This window comes from Macrobrachium nipponense, chromosome 39 (assembly GCF_015104395.2).
Source record: "Macrobrachium nipponense isolate FS-2020 chromosome 39, ASM1510439v2, whole genome shotgun sequence".
Taxonomy (NCBI): Eukaryota; Metazoa; Arthropoda; class Malacostraca; order Decapoda; family Palaemonidae; genus Macrobrachium; species Macrobrachium nipponense.
The window spans coordinates 12,348,092-12,370,591 of NC_061099.1; the positions used below are offsets into that span (position 1 = coordinate 12,348,092).

Genomic DNA, 22,500 nt, shown 5'->3' on the forward strand with positions numbered 1-22,500 from the left:
CTGGTGTTATTTGCTGGTGAGATCTTTTTTCTAACATTCAAATAAAATAACGAATTTCTTATAAAAACTTTTTTTTTTATCTTGAAAGAAATACTGTTTATCCGTAGTTTTCGAAAAAGTCCTATGGGTAACTGATCGTAGAATTTGTCTATATTCTTCAGACACTTATCTTTTCGTGCTAATTGTACGTAATATATAATAATTAGCAACCACATAACTGAAATTCACCTGAGACCCCAACAGTTGACCTTGCAAATTAGGAAAAAACGTACAAAAGCTTTGAGAGAAATAAAAACATCAATAATGATATTCATTTGAGAACACGTCAAAAGATACTGAACGAAGTCACTTGGAGAAAAAAAAAAACACCTTACAGGGAGATAGTAAATACCTTACAGAGCGGATATGGCCATAGATACAAAGCAAATTTGAAAAAAGAAAATGAGCTTACTGGAAAGAAGTCGAACTGGCCGTACGCCAGCGTCCAAGTCAACGCTACGACGAGCACGGACGTTGCCTTCATGACGCCGGTCGGACAATCACTGAGGTGAGCAAGAGTCAGCGAGTCTGGTCTCTGGTGATGACTTCCGAGCGGCTTAGCTAAGCCAGCGGTGTCCAGCAGCGGTGAGCTAAGACTAGTCCCAGCGGGGCTATTAAGGAATGTTTTTACAACTTACGTCATAGTACTAAGCGGATGCGAGCTCTGATATTATGCGGTCTCCATTGCTCTCTCTCTTCTCTCTCTCTCTCTCTCCTGTTGTCACAACATTTTACGTAACAGAAACAAATCACGTACGCTAATTAGCCACTCACACTTCGTCGCCACGGGCAATACCGCTACCATTCTCCTGCTATGTGCTAATTGATGTAGACAAAATCACGGTGACAATATGACACAATCGCCGGAAATCTTATTCAACATCACTGATGCTCTTTAAACTAAAAAAAAAAAGGCATATTTTTAAAATGTATCTACACACCAATTTATTTACATATTCTTATTGTGTATAAGCAAAATCCTAGGTAAATTGTGACACTTTGTACCCAATACCTCACATTCCTACGATATCTAAGACCTACTGAGAATTTTATTTTTCCTGTTACTTTGAATTTATCCACCACTGAGTGACTGATGAGAGACCACACTTCTCCCTCTTCAGCCACTGCATTCAGTGTGGTATACTCACACTTTTTTAAAATATAGAAGTCCCTGTCACTCAGAAATAATCTCAATCAATTAGGGTCATCAAAAGCACAGTAAGGTGACTACCTTCCATGAGCTAATATAGCCACCTTCATGTGTAGAAGACTCCTGATTTTCATAACGAATGCTTTTGGCCTGCAAGCATGAAACGCCGACACGTGCCTGGAAGAGTCCATCGGGTACCCCCTTACCCCAGAATCACCGTAACCCTCATCCCCCACCCCCCTCATAACCCGGTTTTCCCACAATGCAGTTCCTCGACCTTGTTATGAACTTGCATTGCCGGTGAAACAGGTTTCTACTTTTTTCTCTCTCTTTTTTTAATCATGATCACATTCATACTGGAAGATAATTTTTATATCATTCAGTATTGGATTCTAACTATCAGAGGATACCTTTGCCAAATTGTTTAGGATGCTTCAAGGAGTATGGGTTATTTCAGCGTAAGTGATCAGTTTGCCTTTAAACTGAGCGAGCTGGGACATCTCTGGCTCTCAGTCATCTTTTCTGTAATGAAATACCTTATATTTTATCAAAGAAAACCTCCTCGTAATTTCCCAAGAGCTGAAGGATGTAATAGACGTGAATAATACAGCACACACACAGACTTAGACCGATCTGTATCATTCCGTATAATGAATACGTTTCTTGACTTCTATAGATCTGCAGACAACTTACTTCCCATACCCAATTATCAGTGAATATTGTTTATACGAAGAAATTTATTGGGTCTTGCTGCGTCAATTGTGCATAGTACTTTTTCTAATTCCTCAGCAACTGTGTGGGTATTGGAGATTATCATTGTTTATACTATTATCTCATGTATCTAAATTGTATGTTATTGTCTACTTCAGCATTTCTACGCATTCCATTAGAATTATATTCTACATTCTCTTTCCAACACCTCGAGAGAAGGTAGATACCCTTCTTATCTGCACTCTAGAGAGGGAGCAGCTTCTCGTATCCTCACCACCAGTCGGTGTTGCACAGTTCAGGAGATCAAACATTCACTGCATAATGGCTGGGAATTCTCACTCATTTGCATGCAGATGATTATACTTTTGACGGATCATCATCATCAGATTATTGCCTGCAGTCTGACTCAGTATTGTGTGATCCTATTGATGCAGAACAGGATGGCATCTTTGAGTGGGCCGAACGAAAACTGGTTTGTTTCAATGTTTTCAGGACCGACCATATTATTATCCATGTCTTTTTCTAACTCCATAGTAGCTTGAGTATTTGGAATTGAATCCTTTCAGTCTGTCAGCACTTTTTGGTCTAGAAATAAATAGTATTATTTCTAGAAAGACTCATCAAACGGTACTGCTAAATCTGCTTCTGATAATCTGGATGTGGCATTTGGTGCTGTGTGTGTACTTCTCCTGACAAGCAATTTTCTTGTTTTCTGTCCTCGTATGCAGAAATGTCCAAATATTTGGGATAATCTCACACAAGTTCTCCTTCAGAGAGTGGAATAATAAAATTTTGAGTTCTGACATTAAGTCCTTCTCCTTTGCTTGCTTTTCACTCTCTTTTCGTCTTTGTTGACGTCAAAGATACTGATACTGTTTGAGTCACAAGATCGAGGGTCAACTCGTCCAGTAGATGTTTCGCACCATTCAATTCTTGGCCACTGATTTCTCGGCTTCTTTAGCATCTCCTAACACGAGTTGCTCTTTGTAACTCTTTTCAGGGGACAATTCTGTCCCAGCCTTTCCACTATGTCTAGGTCAACCATGCAATTTCTGTCTCCTGAAGAGATTCATTTTGTCAACCTCTATTTGGAGAATGTAATATATTTAAGTATAATCATACACATGCACATAAATACTACATACACATACATTTATATATATATATATATATATATATATATATATATATATATATATATATATATATATACATATATAAGGAAACGGTTTGTTCGATCCTCTACTTTAAAAAATGGTTTGAGTAATGAGGTTCACCTATTTTTTGGAATTTTGTTTCTTCACCCAAAATATTTTCCATTTCTGGCACATATTCCTGTTTGTTTAGAATGACAGACTGGAATGAAGGAGAAGGTACTGTATTGTAAACAAACAGGAATACGTATCAAAAATGGAAAATATTTTGGGTGTGAAGAAACAAAATTCGAAAAAAAAAGGTGAACATCAAAACGTGTTTCAGCCATTATTATATATATATATATATATATATATATATATATATATATATATATATTATAATATATATATATAAATGTATGTGTATGTAGTATTTATGTGCATGTGTATGATTATACTTAAATTTATTACATATATATATATATATATATATATATATTATATATATATATATATATATATAGTATGTACCATGTGTCTGTTGTACAGTTGTGTAATGTGTGTTTAACCCTACCATGATGGTAATCAAGACTACGGTAAACCTAAAATGTCAGCCAGGCCAGTCTTCACAGAAATAAACTCCCCTTCACATAAAAAAAAATCAGGCAATCTACTAAAAAAAAAAAAAAAAAAAAAAAAAAAAAAAAAAAAAAAAAAAAAAATACGATGTAAAATAAACTACCTCGGTTCCGTAAAAAAAAAAAAAACTGACGACTATTTTTTGCAATACATTCACGACACCTAAACTTTCATAAATGTCAAATTTGGGAAATCGTGAAAGGGTATTTAGAAGCAATTGCAAGATGGAAAAAAAAAACACAACACACACAAAGGTGTTATCTTGTTTACGAGATTTTCTTACAGGATGTCCCTATCGCGCACCAAGCAACCTGACCTAGTATCAACACCATTTCAGAGTATGGCCTAAAACGTATATTTTAAGCTTTCTGTAAAAGAAAACTAATGAGATGACTATTTGTCTGTTCGTCCTCTGATCTTCAAACTACTGAAGCTAGAGGGCTGCATATTGGTATGTTGATCATCCACCTTCCAATCATCTAACATATCAAGAAGTCACTTAGATTACTACCCCCTTGCAACGAGTAACACTGGTTAAATCCGTTTACTGCGTATTGCCTTCTTGGTTAATATAAATATCGTAAGAGCATGACCTTCAGTTATCCTACGATATGTTACTGACGATGAGCTATTAAAGATCAGTGCTCTCTCATATCACGACAATCAAGGAACCAGTTGAATTGTGAATACTGAGAGAATTAAAAGAAATTTTGTGTTAGCAAATAACAACAAAGTTTGACTGGCTGTGGTCGCATTAGTAAGTGCATTTACTATCAGCTCTGGGTACCTTTAGGTTAATCTAAAGAACGAAGCGAAGGCTACGTTCATCGAGGCAACAGTGACTGCATCAATTGGCATTCTGAAGGTGTTATGGCATTAATAAAACAACAGACAAAGGATCGCTGTCCTTGAAGACACCTCAAGCAATAATTAGGGAGGTGATAATGAAACCCCGTCATTAAAAGAGGTAACGCTTTCTAGAAGGGGAGAACCATCGTATTAAACCTCCCCCCCAAAAGAAAAACCACGGTACTCAGCGTATTGAAAATGGGGAACCTCATACGAAAACCAGAGTATGGGAACACTATTCACCTTTGGAATACAGGTTGGTGACTGAAGGGACTAAAAGATTTCTACTGGTTCTAATATGCCCGTTGAACACATACATAAATTTCTATAGTTACTAAATATATCACGTGGGAAATAAATTTCCTCAACCAATTAAAGTACATAGAGATTATTAAATGAAAAACACTGCTATTCGCTCCAATTTCTTCAAGGAGAAACAATCGTTTCCTGATAGTTTGTGGTAAAATTCCACACTAAGGGTCGAATAGCCAAAGGCGATGATGTTTACATTACACAGGAAGATTAGTTGAATAAAACACAACACATCATTACGGTCTTTTGTTGGAACAAGACATAACAAGAAATATAAAAGCATACAAGTGGATAAGAGGCCACGGGAAAAATTGTAGTTTAACTTCGGTTAACAAGGTACCAAGATGTTTCAACACAGATTTTTAATTGTGAATAAAACACGCTGACAACTTTGTATTTGATTATCTCCACTTCGAATTTGATTATCTTCTAAATACCAATATACTTTACCTACATCATACACCTAGGGTACAAAATTAAACTACAATTTTACCAAATTACACATACCAGCTGTAACAAAAGTGGTTCGTGTAACACTGCAAGCAGAAAAATGTGAATGACCAAAAAAGCTTTTCTATTTTCTGTGCTTATTCTGATATATAACAGATACTGGCATTAGACTCGATAAAGTAGACCTTCCAATATTCCTCAGTCGAGTGGAAACTATATCGCCGTTTAATTCCGTAATTCTGCCAATCGGGCACTTTCCTATCTCAGCATTACACAACGATACAAGATCCACGGTCCTCGACACCTGCCGAGATTCCGTAATTGTTTTTTTTGGTTTCACTTCGCATTTTCATAATTGTCAATACTGGCACAAGGTCGACTCCGTGGATATACAGATCTACAAATTCTTGATTTTCACTGAACAGACAACCTTAGCTTAAGTCGGATTACGAACTAAAGGGTATAGGGCTGGTGGGAGGCAGTGGTGGATAATAAGCATATGTAACCTTTTAGAAATGGGTCGGATTAACCCCAAAGAAAGCTAAAGGAATGACGAAAGACTTCTCAAAGATAAGGAGACCTATTTATAAAATAAATGACGACGTAAAAGCAAAGCGTTTTCTCTCCGAGTCTAGGTACTATGGGTATTATCTTTTCTACAGAAGGCACCCTCAATTTAAGGGGGAGGGGGAAGCTAAGAAAGGAAGCACGTAGGGCTCTAAGAGAAGAGAAAGTGGAAAAATGGAAGGCTATGGGAATCAGGAAAACGAAAGCAAGAACTGTAACTAATTTTTTCCAAAAGTAGCATAAGCAATTAATTGCTTTTATATGAAACGTCATTTACCAAACAAAGAAAGGGAAAGCCAATTCGTAAATCTACGCTTTCTAGAAGGGAAGAACCATCGTATTAAACCTCCCCCCCAAAAGAAAAACCACGGTACTCAGCGTATTGAAAATGGGGAACCTCATACGAAAACCAGTGTATGGGAACACTATTCACCTTTGGAATACAGGTTGGTGACTGAAGGGACTAAAAGATTTCTACTGGTTCTAATATGCCCGTTGAACACATACATAAATTTCTATAGTTACTAAATATATCACGTGGGAAATAAATTTCCTCAACCAATTAAAGTACATAGAGATTATTAAATGAAAAACACTGCTATTCGCTCCAATTTCTTCAAGGAGAAACAATCGTTTCCTGATAGTTTGTGGTAAAATTCCACACTAAGGGTCGAATAGCCAAAGGCGATGATGTTTACATTACACAGGAAGATTAGTTGAATAAAACACAACACATCATTACGGTCTTTTGTTGGAACAAGACATAACAAGAAATATAAAAGCATACAAGTGGATAAGAGGCCACGGGAAAAATTGTAGTTTAACTTCGGTTAACAAGGTACCAAGATGTTTCAAAACAGATTTTTAACTGTGAATAAAGCACGTTGACAACTTCGAATTTGATTATCTCCACTTCGAATTTGATTATCTTCTAAATACCAATATACTTTACCTACATCATACACCTAGGGTACAAAATTAAACTACAATTTTACCAAATTACACATACCAGCTGTAACAAAAGTGGTTCGTGTAACACTGCAAGCAGAAAAATGTGAATGACCAAAAAAGCTATTCTATTTTCTGTGCTTATTCTGATATATAACAGATATTGGCATTAGACTCGATAAAGTAGACCTTCCAACATTTCTCAGTCGAGTGGAAACTATATCGCCGTTTAATTCCGTAATTCTGCCAATCGGGCACTTTCCTATCTCAGCATTACACAACGATACAAGATCCACGGTCCTCGACACCTGCCGAGATTCCGTAATTGTTTTTTTTGGTTTCACTTCGCATTTTCATAATTGTCAATACTGGCACAAGATCGACTCCGTGGATATACAGATCTACAAATTCTTGATTTTCACTGAACAGACAACCTTAGCCTAAGCCGGATTACGAACTAAAGGGTATAGGGCTGGTGGGAGGCAGTGGTGGATAATACGCATATGTAACCTTTTTGAAATGGGTCGGATTAAAAAAAGCTAAAGGAATGACAAAAGACTTCTCAAAGATAAGGAGACCTATTTATAAAATAAATGACGACGTAAAAGCAAAGCGTTTTCTCTCCGAGTCTGGGTACTATGGGTATTATCTTTTCTACAGAAGGCACCCTCAATTTAAGGGGGAGGGGGAAGCTAAGAAAGGAAGCACGTAGGGCTCTAACAGAAGAGAAAGTGGAAAAATGGAAGGCTATGGGAATCAGGAAAACGAAAGCAAGAACTGTAACTAATTTTTTCCAAAAGTAGCATAAGCAATTAATTGCTTTTATATGAAACGTCATTTACCAAACAAAGAAAGGGAAAGCCAATTCGTAAATCTACAGCAATCGTCTACAATAACACAAGGTTTAAAGTATTGCAGTTGTGGGGTAGGGGGAAGTAGGACCTGGTTACCTGCAGTTTGCTGGCTTTTGTCTGGATATCCTCTCTCTCTCTCTCTCTCTCTCTCTCTCTCTCTCTCTCTCTCTCTCTCTCTCTCTCTCTCTCTCTCTCTCTCTCTCTCAATCACTAATTGCAACAAAAAAAAAGTCTTGCAAAGATAGATAAGCTTACAAAAAAAAAGAAACTTAAAAGGAACCCCAATTTATGAATATAATTACTTCATGAGACCCAAATTGGTCAAACAATTGAAAATGTAACACTTTAAATATGTACAATCAAACACAAACACACACACACACAATTTACCCTGTATGGTAACTCCCACCACTACACTAACTAACTAGATGATTACGTAATAATAACGGCTAACTTGATGAATACCTAAACACATTAAACAATGCTAAAGATGATATACATGACAGAAGATGAATATAATACTAGACACAGGTTATACATTCTCACGAGAACGCGGGATACATTCTTCCCTAATCAGACTAGATTACAACGTTCTAGTTCCAAGGTCAAACAGAAGTCACGCTGATCACCAGAAGAAACTTGCTCTTCGATGCATTATGCCTGAAAGAAGAGAGAAAAAAATAAGTAAGCATATACTGAAACAAGAAAAATATACTGGCAAAATGTAAATTGAAAATTCTTCCTATATATCAGATGGGGTAGATATCAAACAGCATTATTTAAATCTAATCAAAATCACATGACTCTAAACATTTCCATTTTGAGAAGGTATGAAAGAACAATCATTTACAAGAGTCTTACCTCATGCGACTGGAAGATGGAAGGTACATTTTCTTTAAATAGCCAGCCACCATTTACAGAAAACCATTCCGTTTAGTACCCAGAGGAGTGACTTAAATTTAGCAGTCAGTTCTACCTCGTGATATTATGCGTGGTTTCAGTGCGATTATCGAAGCATTTCTATATATATAATATATATTATATATATATATAGATATTATTAATATATATATATATATATATATATATATATATATATATATATATCTATATATATATACCAGTAAAAAGTGTTTCAAAGTGGTAGATTAATTTACAAGTATTGAAACGTAAAGATCAGTGATGCCACCACCTAAGCATACAAGCGTATAGTACATGCATCTAACTTCCAAACTGTAAACCAATACCACTATAACTGATTCACTTAAGGTAGATTCTTGGTTGAGCCCTATGCCTACGAGACGTTAGTTTGGCGGCCGCTGATTGGCTGGGAGCTGCCTACCTCCCGGTACCAGCCAATCAGCAGCCACCAAACAAACGTCTCGTAAGAATAAGGCTCATCCGAGAATCTACCTTAAGTGAATCAGTTATAATTTTCCATGTATCCATTTACATTCAAATATCATATATATATAATATTATATATATATATATATATATATATATATATATATATATAATATATGTCTGGTGTAATAAAAGGAGCCCATAAACAACTTTACAAAAATATAGGGGAAGTAGTAAAATTTCAGAAACTCCTACAGAGATAGACAGCATTCTTGAAATAAAGTACTTACTTACTATATTATGCCTTTTTATGGGCACCTTTTATTAGATGGAATTCTTTTGTAACAGAACAAATTTACCAGTCATATATATAACATATATATATATATATATATATATATATATATATATATATATATATATATATATACTATATATTATGTAACCGGTATCATCGCAAGATAATGACAGTTTGTGAATAAAAAAAGACAATAACAAAATTAACCACAATATACGTAGTAAAAGTAGTATACCGATCCCATTCAATACCCTGGCATACACACATGTACTATATATATGGAAAAAGTGGGCCCTCCTCTGCTTAGCAGTTCAAGTATAACTGTATCCGTGAAAATACATAATTGCAAAAACAATGTTCAACTACAAAACAGAAGAGAGTGATTACCATAGAGAATATTAGTGAATAATATCAATAGCACATAAGACCCAAAGCTCTATAATAAAGACAAAGGTATATATTAAGAAAACTTGTTACTTAAAAGCATCACCATATGAGAGAGAGAGAGAGAGAGAGAGAGAGAGAGAGAGAGAGAGAGAGAGAGAGAGAGAGAGAGAATTCTTTAAAATGAATTTACACACATTTATTAAGTTTAAAATATATAATACTTAGAAGCATCATTATCGGACGAAGAGAGAGAGAGAGAGAGAGAGAGAGAGAGAGAGAGAGAGAGAGAGAGAGAGAGAGAGAGAATTTATTAAAATGAATTTACACATTTATTAAGTTTAAAATATATAATACTTAAAAGCATCATTATCAGACGAAGAGAGAGAGAGAGAGAGAGAGAGAGAGAGAGAGAGAGAGAGAGAGAGAGGATATTCAGCCACTCACTGCATTCAGCGCCCAGTCATAGTGGAATGTGTAGCGGCGCCTCCCCTCCGCAGCTTCGGCCAGGGCCTTCTTCTTGCTGGCATCGTCGACGGACTCCGACAGGAACCTGAAGAAGGAAGAAGGCTTAAGTCGGAGCTGAAGGGTTAATCTACTCTTACTCTGAGGTGTCTCTGTGTTTGTTTGTTTGTATGGTATCTTTACGTTGCATGGAACGCAGCGGTTATTCAGCAACGGGACCAACGGCTTGACGAACCACGTCAAGAGTGAACTCCTATCACCAGAAATACTACACATCTCTCGCCCCTCAGTGGAATTCCCGAGAATCGAACTCGCGGCCACCGAGGTGCCAGGAGGCGTCTCTTTGGTCTTGGGATTAATTTAGAAGTGAAGAAGCTGAGTTTTCATAGAGTGCTCTAACTCTGAGGAAACGTGCTGTGATAATGATTGTACACTACACAAAAATTTTAAAAATGAAAATTTTGGGCAATAATGATTGTATACAAAAAACTCAGGGTTATAAAGATTGTCCACAATACAAAAATTAAAATAATGAAAATTTTGGGAAATAATGATTTTATAAAAAAAAAAAAAACTCAGGGTAATAATGATTGTACACTATACAAAAAACCTAAGATAATAATTATTGTACACTATACAAAAAAGAAAAAAAAGATAATAATGATTGTACACTATACAAAAAACCTAAGATAATAATTATTGTACACTATACAAAAAAAAAAAGAAAAAAAAAATAATAATGATTGTACACTATACAAAAAACCTAAGATAATAATTATTGTACACTATACAAAAAAAAGAAAAAAAAAAGATAATAATGATTGTACACTATACAAAAAACCTAAGATAATAATTATTGTACACTATACAAAAAAGAAAAAAAAAAGATAATAATGATTGTACACTATGAAAAAATTAAAAAAATTAAAACTTTGGGCAATAATGATTGTACACTATAAAAAAACTTAGCGTAATAATAAATGTACACTATACAAAAAAATAAAAATAAAATAAAATCTTTGGGCAATAATGATAGTACACTGTGAACTTTTGTTTTAAATAAAGACAAAAAAGATTCATGCAAAAATATTGATAATTTACATGAGAGTATTTTCATTGTGTGATAACTGAGGACAATAATGACAGTACACTATATTTGCTTTGTTTGTATGGTGTTTTTACGTTGCACGGAACCAGTGGTTATTCAGCAACGGGACAAACGGCTTTACGTGACTTCCAAACCACGTCGAGAGTGAACTTCTATCACCAGAAATACACATCTCTCACTCCTCAGTGGAATGGCCGAGAATCGAACCCGCGACAACCGAGGTGGGACCCTAATACCATACCAACCACGCCGCTGAGGCGCTAGTTGGTATGGTATACAAACAAAGACGAATAAAGACAAGTAAAAAAATGACCATGTCGAAATATGTCATGAAGAGACCATTTATACGTGTGACTATCTATTCAATGCCCCCAAAAGCCTCATATTTGATATCGTTACCCATACCAACTTATGTCTGTGACACGCATGACTATTCAATACCGAATTGAATATATAGAATTTATGCCAAAGGCCAGGCACTTGGACCTATGAGGTCATTCTGCGCTGAAAAAGGAAACCGACAGTTAAATTTTGAAAGGTGTAACAGGAGGAAAACCTCAAAGCAGTTGCACTATGAACAGGTTGTTAGGAGCGAGTGGAAAGTGAGATGGAAAAAAAAGAGGAAATTAAAGGAGGTATAGTAAAACCAACGGAAGGGGTCGCAGCTAGGGGCCGAAGTAATGCCTACAGTGCATCCTCACGAGGTGCACTGACGGCGCTACTATTCAGTATCCTGCAAAGGTGTGTATTTGATCTCGTCACCCATAACAAAGTATGCAGTTACGTATGTTTATACGTAGCATGCATGTACGTATGTAGGTATGTATGTTATAAAACAACCACACCAAAACCGGAGAGTCTTACTTCATGACCAGCTTCTCCGTGGGCGCGAAGTCGGAGCTGAACCACTCAAAAATCGAGTTGAGGATGAGGGAGGAACCGCCCACGTTGGTGACGGCGCCCTCGCAGAAGCCCTTCATGCCGCTGTCCAGCTTGCTGTTCAGGCCCTGCACTTTGTAGTAGTTCAGGCGAGGGCAACTCTGCAACAGTACACAGGTTGGGTTAGGTACGGAACAGTCACCGCGAACATCAATAGGAATTAGTTTTTGGTGCTCTCTCTCTCTCTCTCTCTCTCTCTCTCTCTCTCTCTCTCATTTTTCTCTCTCTCTCTCTATATATATATATATATATATATATATATATATATATATATATATATATATATATATATATATATATATATATGTATATATATATATATATATATATATATATATATATATATATATATATATATATAGGTGTGTGTGTATATATATATAATAATAACAATAATAATAATAATAATAATAATAAAAATAATAATAATGATAATAATATAATTTACTCATAATTGCAAATAAAGTACTAAAAGAGTTTCCGGTTTCCACATACATAGTTTAAGGAAATTACTACTAAACCGGTACAATCAGCAAGATCCGGATATAAGATGAGAAATTGCTTACCATCGCACCGCAGTTGAGGGCCGAGTGGATCCTGTGATCGGGTTCAAGGACCAGCCCTAACCTGGGGTCATTTTGCTCGAACATGATCGAGGATGTGGTTGGGTGAGGGCGGTTACCTGAGAGGAGAATGTACCTTTTAATGTTTCCAGTCGACGCCAGAATGGATGTAGTTCATATAGGTTTTGATATAAACGCAAAAAGTAACGTTCTGCAGATGTGCACGAACAATCAAATGCTTCAAATGAAACTTAGAGCTATTAAAAATTTAAAAAATGTATTAAATTGAAAGAAAGTAAGAGCCTCACCACAGAAATTTTACTTTTATATTATATTCTGCGGGTAAAGGAATGGATGGAACTTGTATAAGTGTTAATATATCCACAGACAGTAATAGTCAACATATGTGCATCTTCAACAAAATGCTTCAAGTGAAACTAAGAGGAAAAACAAATTGCGAGAAGTGAGGCTAAGAGGAAAAACAAAACAGAGAAGTAAAACTAGGAGGAAAAACAAAGGCATGTTAAACTAAGAGGAAAAACAAAAGCAAAAAGTAAAATTAGGAGGAAAAATAAAAAGGCAAGTTAAACTAAGAGGAAAAACAAAAGCAAAAAGTAAAACTAGGAGGAAAAACAAAAGCAAGAAGTGAAACTAAGCAGAAAAACAAAAGCAAGAAGGAAAGAAAGTTCTAGAAGGAAAAATCAAAACAAAGGCAAGTAAACAAATATGAGAAAAACAAAAGCAAAAAGTAAAACTAGGAGGAAAAACAAAGGCAAATTAAACTAAGAGGAAAAACAAAAGCAAAAAGTAAAACTAGGAGGAAAAACAAAGGCAAGTTAAACTAAGAGGAAAAACAAAAGCAAAAAGTGAAACTAGGAGGAAAAACAAAGGCAAGTTAAACTAAGAGGAAAAACAAAAGCAAAAAGTGAAACTAGGAGGAAAAACAAAGGCAAATTAAACTAAGAGGAAAAACAAAAGCAAGAAGTGAAACTAGGAGGAAAAACAAAGGCAAATTAAACTAAGAGGAAAAACAAAAGCAAAAAGTAAAACTAGGAGGAAAAACAAAAGCAAGAAGTGAAACTAAGCAGAAAAATAAAAGCAAAACAAAAGCGACAAGTTAAACTAAGAGGGAAAATAAAAGTGAAAAGTTAAACAAAGAGCAAAAACAAAAGCGCGAAGTGAAACTATGAGGAAAAAGAAGAGCAAGAAGTGAAAACTAAGAGGAAAAACAAAAGCAAGAAAAACTTAAGCTAAGGGGAAAAACAAAAGCGAGAAGTTAAAATATGAGCAAGAACAAAAGCGAGACAGCGGAGTCAACTGAAGAGGGTCCAGAACCTCACCCCTGAGAATGCCGTGCTCGATGTCGTCCAGATGCAGCGTGTAGGGACCGACTTTGTAGCCGTAGCGAGACCAGAACTTGGTCACGCTGATGGTGCTCCTTGGGAGGGAGGGCATACTCAGCAGGGCATCGATGGTCAAGATGTTATACAGGTCTTTCAGGGGGGAGGAGGGTGGTTAAGGATATAAACTCGTAACTCCTACGGGTCGGATGAATCTTCATTTTAGCAGTCCCTAGTCACTTATCAAAACTTAAATCACTTATCTATACCAAGGAAGGGAATACGCGTAGTAAAAAACTGTCTGTTTGTTTGTATGTCGTTTTTACGTTGCATCGAACCAGTAAGGTTGTTCAGCAACGGGACGACCAACGGCTTTACGTGACTTCCGAACCACGTCGTGAGTGAACTCCGCTCACCAGAAATATACATCTCTGACCCCTCAATGGAATGCCCGAGTATCGAACTCGCGGCCACCGGTCCTGTTCATAACGAATCACAACAACAATATCCTAGGAAGTCATCTTGAAGTCCTCAAGTTATTTTGACGTGAGTCATGTGAATGTTTATTTATTTATTTATTTTTTTTACTTTTACAAAAAAATCTGTTTTGTTCGCTTTATCACTGTGTACGTCCGTGTACACAATGAAACACATACACTGATGTACATAAACTCCCATCTATAACATGTAGACGAAATCATATAAATTCTTTCTTCTTAATTCACGGCAGGAAATGAACCATCATATAACCACAGGGTTAATTAATTATCAATGCCATTCAATCCGCTTTTCTAATGTGGTCTGTAACCTTGCAAACCTTTTATAATTTTTTTTTTTTTGCATCTTAGCCAGGACACCTGGCGCTTGGCTTGGTCCCTCCTTTCATTAATTAGTACAGCTATTATTCTCTATGACAGGGGAGAACAGTTGTTAGGATAACGCTTTGGTAGCCAAAAGCAGGCCTTATCTGTAAGCAATTCTTTGTATTATTATTATTTTTCACGTCTAGTCCAAAGAAGTTGTAACATCTGAATAAAAATAATGTTGAACAATCTTGTATATCGACTGTCAAAGTGTGTTTTCATTCATGCAAATGTCTATATTTATATTCTTTTCCTTTTACTGACTGACAAAGTGTTTTCATTCATGCAAATATCTACGTACATCTATATTCTTTTCCCTTTACTGTTCTTGAAAACAAGTTCCACTATCAGACTTTCTTTCACGGAAACCTTAGACCACATCCCGTTAATCCGCTCTTTGAGATAATTCGTAAAATAACCTTTTAAGATAATTCATAGTAATGATGTCGTCAAATCATTATATGAAACCTTGCAGTCTGTGGTTGCACATTTCCGATCTCCTAGGAGTTTCTCTCTGGTAATTGTCGACGATCGTGAAGCAATAATGCTTTAGTGTGAATCTGTTCAAGTCCTTCACCCGAACCTTTCACCTGATTCTGGGGTCTTGGTATTATAGAGTTTCATTCGCCTTCGGAGAGATTCCGAACGCTTTTCAACCTCGTTATCTCTTTGTCAGTCAGTCGGTCTGCATATTTAAAGTGGCTTTGATAACCTTTCTCCTTTTATTTCCACCATTAAAATAAATTACAATAATGTTAACAACGAAATTACGTTCTACCTGAGAATGCTCTCGTCGTTACGCTGAGACAACTACGAACTTACCGGCCTTAACTCTGAATGATTCGAATACGTTAAATTCGCATATGTTAAAATATACCAGTCGATTCAAGGCAAAGATGGACCTATCAGCTGTAGTGTGAACACACACACACACACACACACACACACACACTCTCTCTCTCTCTAAATATACACACTACATATATATGATAAAATAAACTATATGCATGTTTTCAATAAAGCAGTATACAAACATATGTACTCGTATGTAAAGTATTTTATTCAAACTTACGGAGGACGAGAACAAAGTCTACGGAATCAGCACTCCATATTTGAAGCCTATAATTCTTTTAAAATAGTTTACAGCATTATAAAGAAAAGAACAAACGTCGCAGCTAACATAAGATGTTAAAAAATGAATTCCAGTACTTGTGACTGTATGTAAGCGTGTTCCAAATAAAACATAGCGGCTATTGAAAATCGGCAAAAAGGATACTGATGAAGAAGCTCTTCCTCTCCTGCGCCGACATCTTGCCTGGGTCAACGACCTTGAGCAAGGTTCGGAAGTCCTGGAAATCCTTCGTGTAGAAAGGACTCTGCTCCAGGGCCAGGTAGGAGACCTTCTTCCCGTCCGTGGACACGAAGCTGTCCACCAGCCTGCAAGGCAGAGGAGAGGGTAGACATGAATCCAAAGGACAATCACTGGGATCTATGAGGTCATTCTGCACTTGAACGGAAACTGAGAGTAAACGTTTTGAAAGTTCGTTACAGGAGGAAAACCTCAAAGCTGTTGCACCATGAATCAATTGTTAGGAGAGGGTTTATAGTAAAATGGGAGAGAGAGAATATGAAAGGAGGTACAGTAAAAGGATTGAAAGGGGTTGCAGCTAGGGGCCGAAGTTTGTTTGCTTGTATGGTGTTTTTACGTTGCATGGAACCAGTGGTTATTCAGCAACGGGACCGAGAGTGAACTACTATCACACAGAAATACACATCTCTCACCCCTCAATGGAATGCCCGAGAATCGAACTCGTGGCCACCGAGGTGGCACGCTGCAAAGAACCTTTCTGCTTATCAGTTAAACAGGCGAGCACGTTAACCCACTCGTCCAACTAGGAACTAACAGTGATCACTGAAAATTGAAACTCACACTTCCATAAAACTGGCCGTGACGTCAGCCGCCTGCGTGGGCGTGACCGACAAGTTGGTGGGCGTAGGACTGCCGTCGTTCAGTATCGTCATAGGGACGCGGTACAGCCCCGCCCACGCCAGGAAGGACAAGATTTTCCCCAGCATATTTTTTTCCTTCTTTTTTCCTTCGTTGGCTTTTCAGAGTTAATCTGAAAGAAATAAAAAAAAAATGCATTATTTCGATATGAATTTACATACGATGATTCGCAAAAGCATGCTCATATATATATATATATATATATATATATATATATATATATACATAATATATATATATATATATATATATATATTTAATATATATATATATATATATATAATATGCGTACGTCGAAAAAGCTATTTCGAGAAAATTGTCCAACATAAAAAAAATATTTTTACGATTAAACGAATGCGTAAGTTAGCAAAAAAAAAAAAACACTTTCAAAAACCTGTCCCAAATAAATATATTTACAATAAAAAAATGCGCGGAAGTTAAAATTAAAAAAAACACTTTCAGAAACTTGTTCAACATAAAAAAAAAAAATATTTAAGATTAAAAAAATGCGTAAGCCGGAAATATCACTTTCAGAAACTTGTCTAACATAAAATAAAATATTTACGCTTAAAAAATGCGTAAAATGAGAAACTTGTCTAAAATAAAAAGAAATATTCACGGTTCCAAAAATGTGTAAGTCGGGAAGAACATCTTGAGAAACTTGTCTAACATAAAAAAATATTTACGCTTAAAAAACGCGTAAGTTCAAAGAAACCACTTTCACAAACTTGCGGTTAAAAAATCCGTTAATTAAAAAAGATCACTTTCAGAAACGTGTCTAAAATAAAAAATATTTACGATAAAAAAAATGCGTAAATTAAAAAAGATCACTTTCAGCAACGTGTCTAAAATAAAAAAAATATTTTCGATAAAAAAATGCGTAAATTCAAAAAGACCACTTTGAGAAACGTGTTCAACATAAAGAAATATTTACGCTTAAAAAATGCGTAAATTCACAGAGATCACTTTCAAAAACTTGTCTAACATAAAATGAAATATTAAGCTTTAAAAAATGCGGCAAATGAGAAATTTGTATAACATAAAAAATATATTTACGCTTCCAAAAATGCCTAAGTTAAAAAAACCACTTTCAGAAACTTGTCCAACATATAAAAATGTTTACGCTTAGAAATTGCGTAAAATGAGAAACTTGCCTAACATTAAAAAATGTATATAATTAAGCTTCCAAAAAAAGTGCGTAATTTGAGAAATTTGTCTAACATAAAGACTTATTTATGTTTTCTAAAAAAAAAAAATCAACACATATCAAGTCGTAGCGTCGTCAACAGAAACTCTTCACAATAATCATCACGGAAGCATCACTTGATCGATCGCGCTACACTTTCGATCTCTGACGTCAATTCTACGGAATCATCATGAGCTCCGTCATGATACCTAAGAGAGAGAAGAGAGAGAGAGAGAGAGAGGACCGAGAGAGAGAGAGAGAGAGTTTGTTTGTTTGTTTGTATGGTGTTTTTACGTTGGATGGAACCAAAGGTTATTCAGGAACGGTACCAACGGCTTTACGTGACATCCGAATCACGTCGAGAGTGAATTTCTGTCACCAGAAATACACATCTCTCACTCCTCAATGGAATGGCCGAGAATCGAACCCCGCGACCACGAGATAAGAGACGCCAGCACCATACCAACCAGAGAGAGAGAGAGAGAGAGAGAGAGACGCAGACAGCACACGGATAGCTTGATAGATGAACTGGCGCACGGAACTGTTGCGTGATGTCGTATACATCGATTTCCCAATCCTTTCGTAAGCGACAATAACGGCTTGCGTGTAACAGAGAGAGAGAGAGAGAGAGAGAGAGAGAGAGAGAGAGAGAGAGAGAGAGAAAATCTCATGAATGGCTTCCACACTAGTGCCTTGAACAGCAGTACGTATATCCCCCTTCTGAAATTGCTGTGGTAATATACATTTTGACGGATTAGTGGTCACTCAACTCCTTTACTATTGTGACGTTTTTCATCTTTATTTATCGTCAAACTTCGACCCGCAACAATCGAATAACAACCAGGTAATGTTGAATGATTCATCAAGTCAAAAAGCGGCTTCTTGAACAGAAGAGAGAGAGGGAGAGAGCAGAAGAGAGAAGAGATGGAGAGGAGAGGAAAGAGAGATTGTTGTATCAGAAATCAAAAGCTTTATGACTGCTGCGAAGAGATTGCTTCAGCGAAAGTGATAGGGTCGCGATTCAACACTAAATTCGTCAGCGTTGACAAAATACGGAAGTTACCTCCATCTGAAGAAGGATAGGAACTATGCTTCTTTTTTTTTTTTTGGACTACTCTTATTACTAGCGCTATTTGATCACTGCGCTAAATATATTCCATGAAGTGAAACATGCCGTAAGCCTTCATATGAATTCCTGTGCCTTTGCTTTGAGGGAGCTTCTGAACACACACATACACACACACACAAGATAGAGACAGAAACTTGAAAAAAAAGTCAATAAAACACTCAATCATTACTTCATTCCATTCTCACTAAATAAAAATAAAAGCGTTTCGAACTTCATGGTTGAACTTGTCTAAAAGCGGTAATAAAACTGCATTAAAAGTCCAGCAATGGTTAAACTTGTCTTAAAGCAGTAAAAAAAAAATGCCTGAAAAGTCCGGTAAAGAATTCTTGCCCACAACAACGCTGGTGGATTTAGTCATCTTATTTCTCAAGTTCATTCCCTCCCCTTCAGGACTTCGGTACTCCGGCTTTCCTCTTTTAAAAGGGCGGTTCCTCCCTCCTATTGAGGAAGAAGTCCATTACTCCTGATATATTCCCTGATACGGAAGGGATGAAGTTTTAGGTCTGGTATCTTCAAGCACATCAACCTCTTAACTTCATCTCAAGAGCTCCCAAGCCAGCGTTTTGCTTTATGATTGCGATGGAAAAACCAGGTTACAGCGTTGTCTTGTAATTCAAAATAAGAAGCCAGGTTACAGCGTTATGTTTTGTAATTCAAAGGGAGTAGCCTGGTTACACAGTGTAATTGAAAAGAAGCAGGTTGTTTATGTAATTGGAAAGAAAAGAAGCCAGGTTACAGCATTATGTAATTGAAAAGAAGCCAGGTTACAGCGTTATGTTATGTAAATGAAAAGAGGCCAGGGTTACAAGCGTTTATGTTTTTTAAAAACTGAACAAAAAGAGCCAGGTTACAGCGTTTTGTAATTGAAAAGGAACCAGGTTACAGCATTAAGTTCTGTAATCACAAAAGGGCCAGGTTACAGCGTTATGGTTTGTAATCACACACACAAAAAAGCCAGGTTACAGCGTTACATTTTGTCATTCAAAAGGAGTACCCAGGTTACAGCGTCATGTATTGTAATTAAAAAGAAGGCAGGTTACTATACATAACTGGAGTCCAGTCAAGATATCACGAGAGACAACACAATTTTGGAAGCTAAAAGTATTTACGCTTGTGTGTGTTTGTGATAACCCAACTTTCTCAGAACAAGTTCCCATCGTCAAGAACATATTTTCCCAAACTCCTTCCCAACACAACTGTAATGGCTTCAAAGACGCTCCATCAGCTTCCGTCATCATTAAAGGCAAGCTTCTTTTTGCTCCCCATCATTACCCAAGAACAATTACCGTTCTGTCATTACGTCACTCAACGCATCACTGGAGCATAAAAAAAAAACATGAACTATTATATACCCATTATCATAGCATCTACGGAAATGCCCCGCGCCATTACAACCATAACTCCGGCATTTATCTCCTCCGGACGGACCATTAAAACAACATCAGGTTCTCAACAACGCGGAAAAATTAAGGATTCACAGTTGGATTTGCAAAGTTGTTCGGCCAAGGACAGGTTGCAAGAACAATTGCAGGTTAGCAGGCGGTTCCCCCATTATGCAACAGCAGCCTTCGTTCCCAAAGATATGACGGACTATATAATTCTTTTTTTTAATCTGTTTTCCGAAATCTGTTCCTCCCACACAAGACAAAAGGGAGCCTTCGTGACAGTTATGTATATGTCTGATTTCCTGGTTTCATTTTTCAGTTTTCGGGAACAGAGGTTAAATTACCTTGACATCATTTGACAAATAGTACATAGCCGTATGCAGTATATTCTCGTATACACAAGCAAAAATAGATATAAAGGATATACATGCACAAATATAAATATAAAATATAGTAGTGATGATATTATATATATATATATATATATATATATATATATACATATCTTCAAATTATACACACACACACACATATATAATATATATATATATTATAATATATATATATAGATATATATATAATATCTATATATCTATATATATATATATATATATAATATATAATATATATATATATATATATATATATATATATATATACACACACACACAATGACATCTTCTCGTTCATCTAAACCCTTCATGCTTGCAAAGCTTGCCCACGCCTCGCAAGCACTTTTTAAACGACATAAATTGGGCTAATCTAAACACCACAGCCTCTCTTTTACACACCACGCCATGGGAACGAACCAAGATTGGTAGCTACACTGTGGATCTCTTAATGCTGAGTGACGCCTCATTTCCACGGCCAACGACCATACATATCTTTGGAAGGAAAAATGAAGTCCACAGTAGCATATGTATAGTATATTGCTAATTATATAAGGAGCTTTCGCCAACTTGATCAGCCTGACTCAAAATAAAGCAAGTTCTCGTTTCTTCTCTCTTCTGTTTTAGGGCTTTGCTGTCGTAATTCGTCTACTGCTTATTCCTCTTTCAATCTATTTATTCGTAATCTTTTTTTTTTTTTGCCTATTATCCACCGTCCTTTATACTTCCTGCGCTTGGGACCTTATCGGTCAATCTACTATTATTACCCGCCCTATGATCGCTTCAATTCCTACCTTATGACACGTTACATAACCCAAAAGAAACAGAGAGAGAGAGAGAGAGAGAGAAGAGAGAGAGAGAGAGAGAGGGAAATGACCTTCATATCCGCAATTTGAGGCCCCTTTTTTTTCCAAGAACGGATTTAGAGTGTGAAAAAGTACATCAAAGCCAGACTTACACAAGCAGATATGTAAGAACAATGGATGACAATGGCAGTATTTGCATATAAAGACACGGAAATTATCCAAAGATATAATTAAAGTTTCATTTACTATTATATATATATATATATTATATATATATATATATAATATAATATAATAAATATATATATAGAATTAATATATGTGTATTACATATAATATATATATATATATATTATATATTATATATATATATATAATTTATTTTCTATACCTTATATAACATATATATATATATATATCTATATATATATATATATATATATAAATCATAATATATATATATAATTTACATATTTGAGAAACTTAGAAATTTAACAAGGCCCTTTTAAAGAAACTGGTTAATGCCATGAGGAGAGAGAGAGAGAGAGAGAGAGAGAGAGAGATAGAAAGAGAGGAGAGAGAGAGAGCTGTACATTTCTATATTATTAATAACACTAAAAAAACTGCCTACTTAT

General features: G+C 36.0%; 1 pseudogene; it reads right to left on the reverse strand.

Moving 5' to 3' along the window:
• LOC135210131 (uncharacterized) overlaps window positions 1-22,500 on the reverse strand; it is a 49,630-nt pseudogene that overhangs the window by 14,000 nt on the left and 13,130 nt on the right.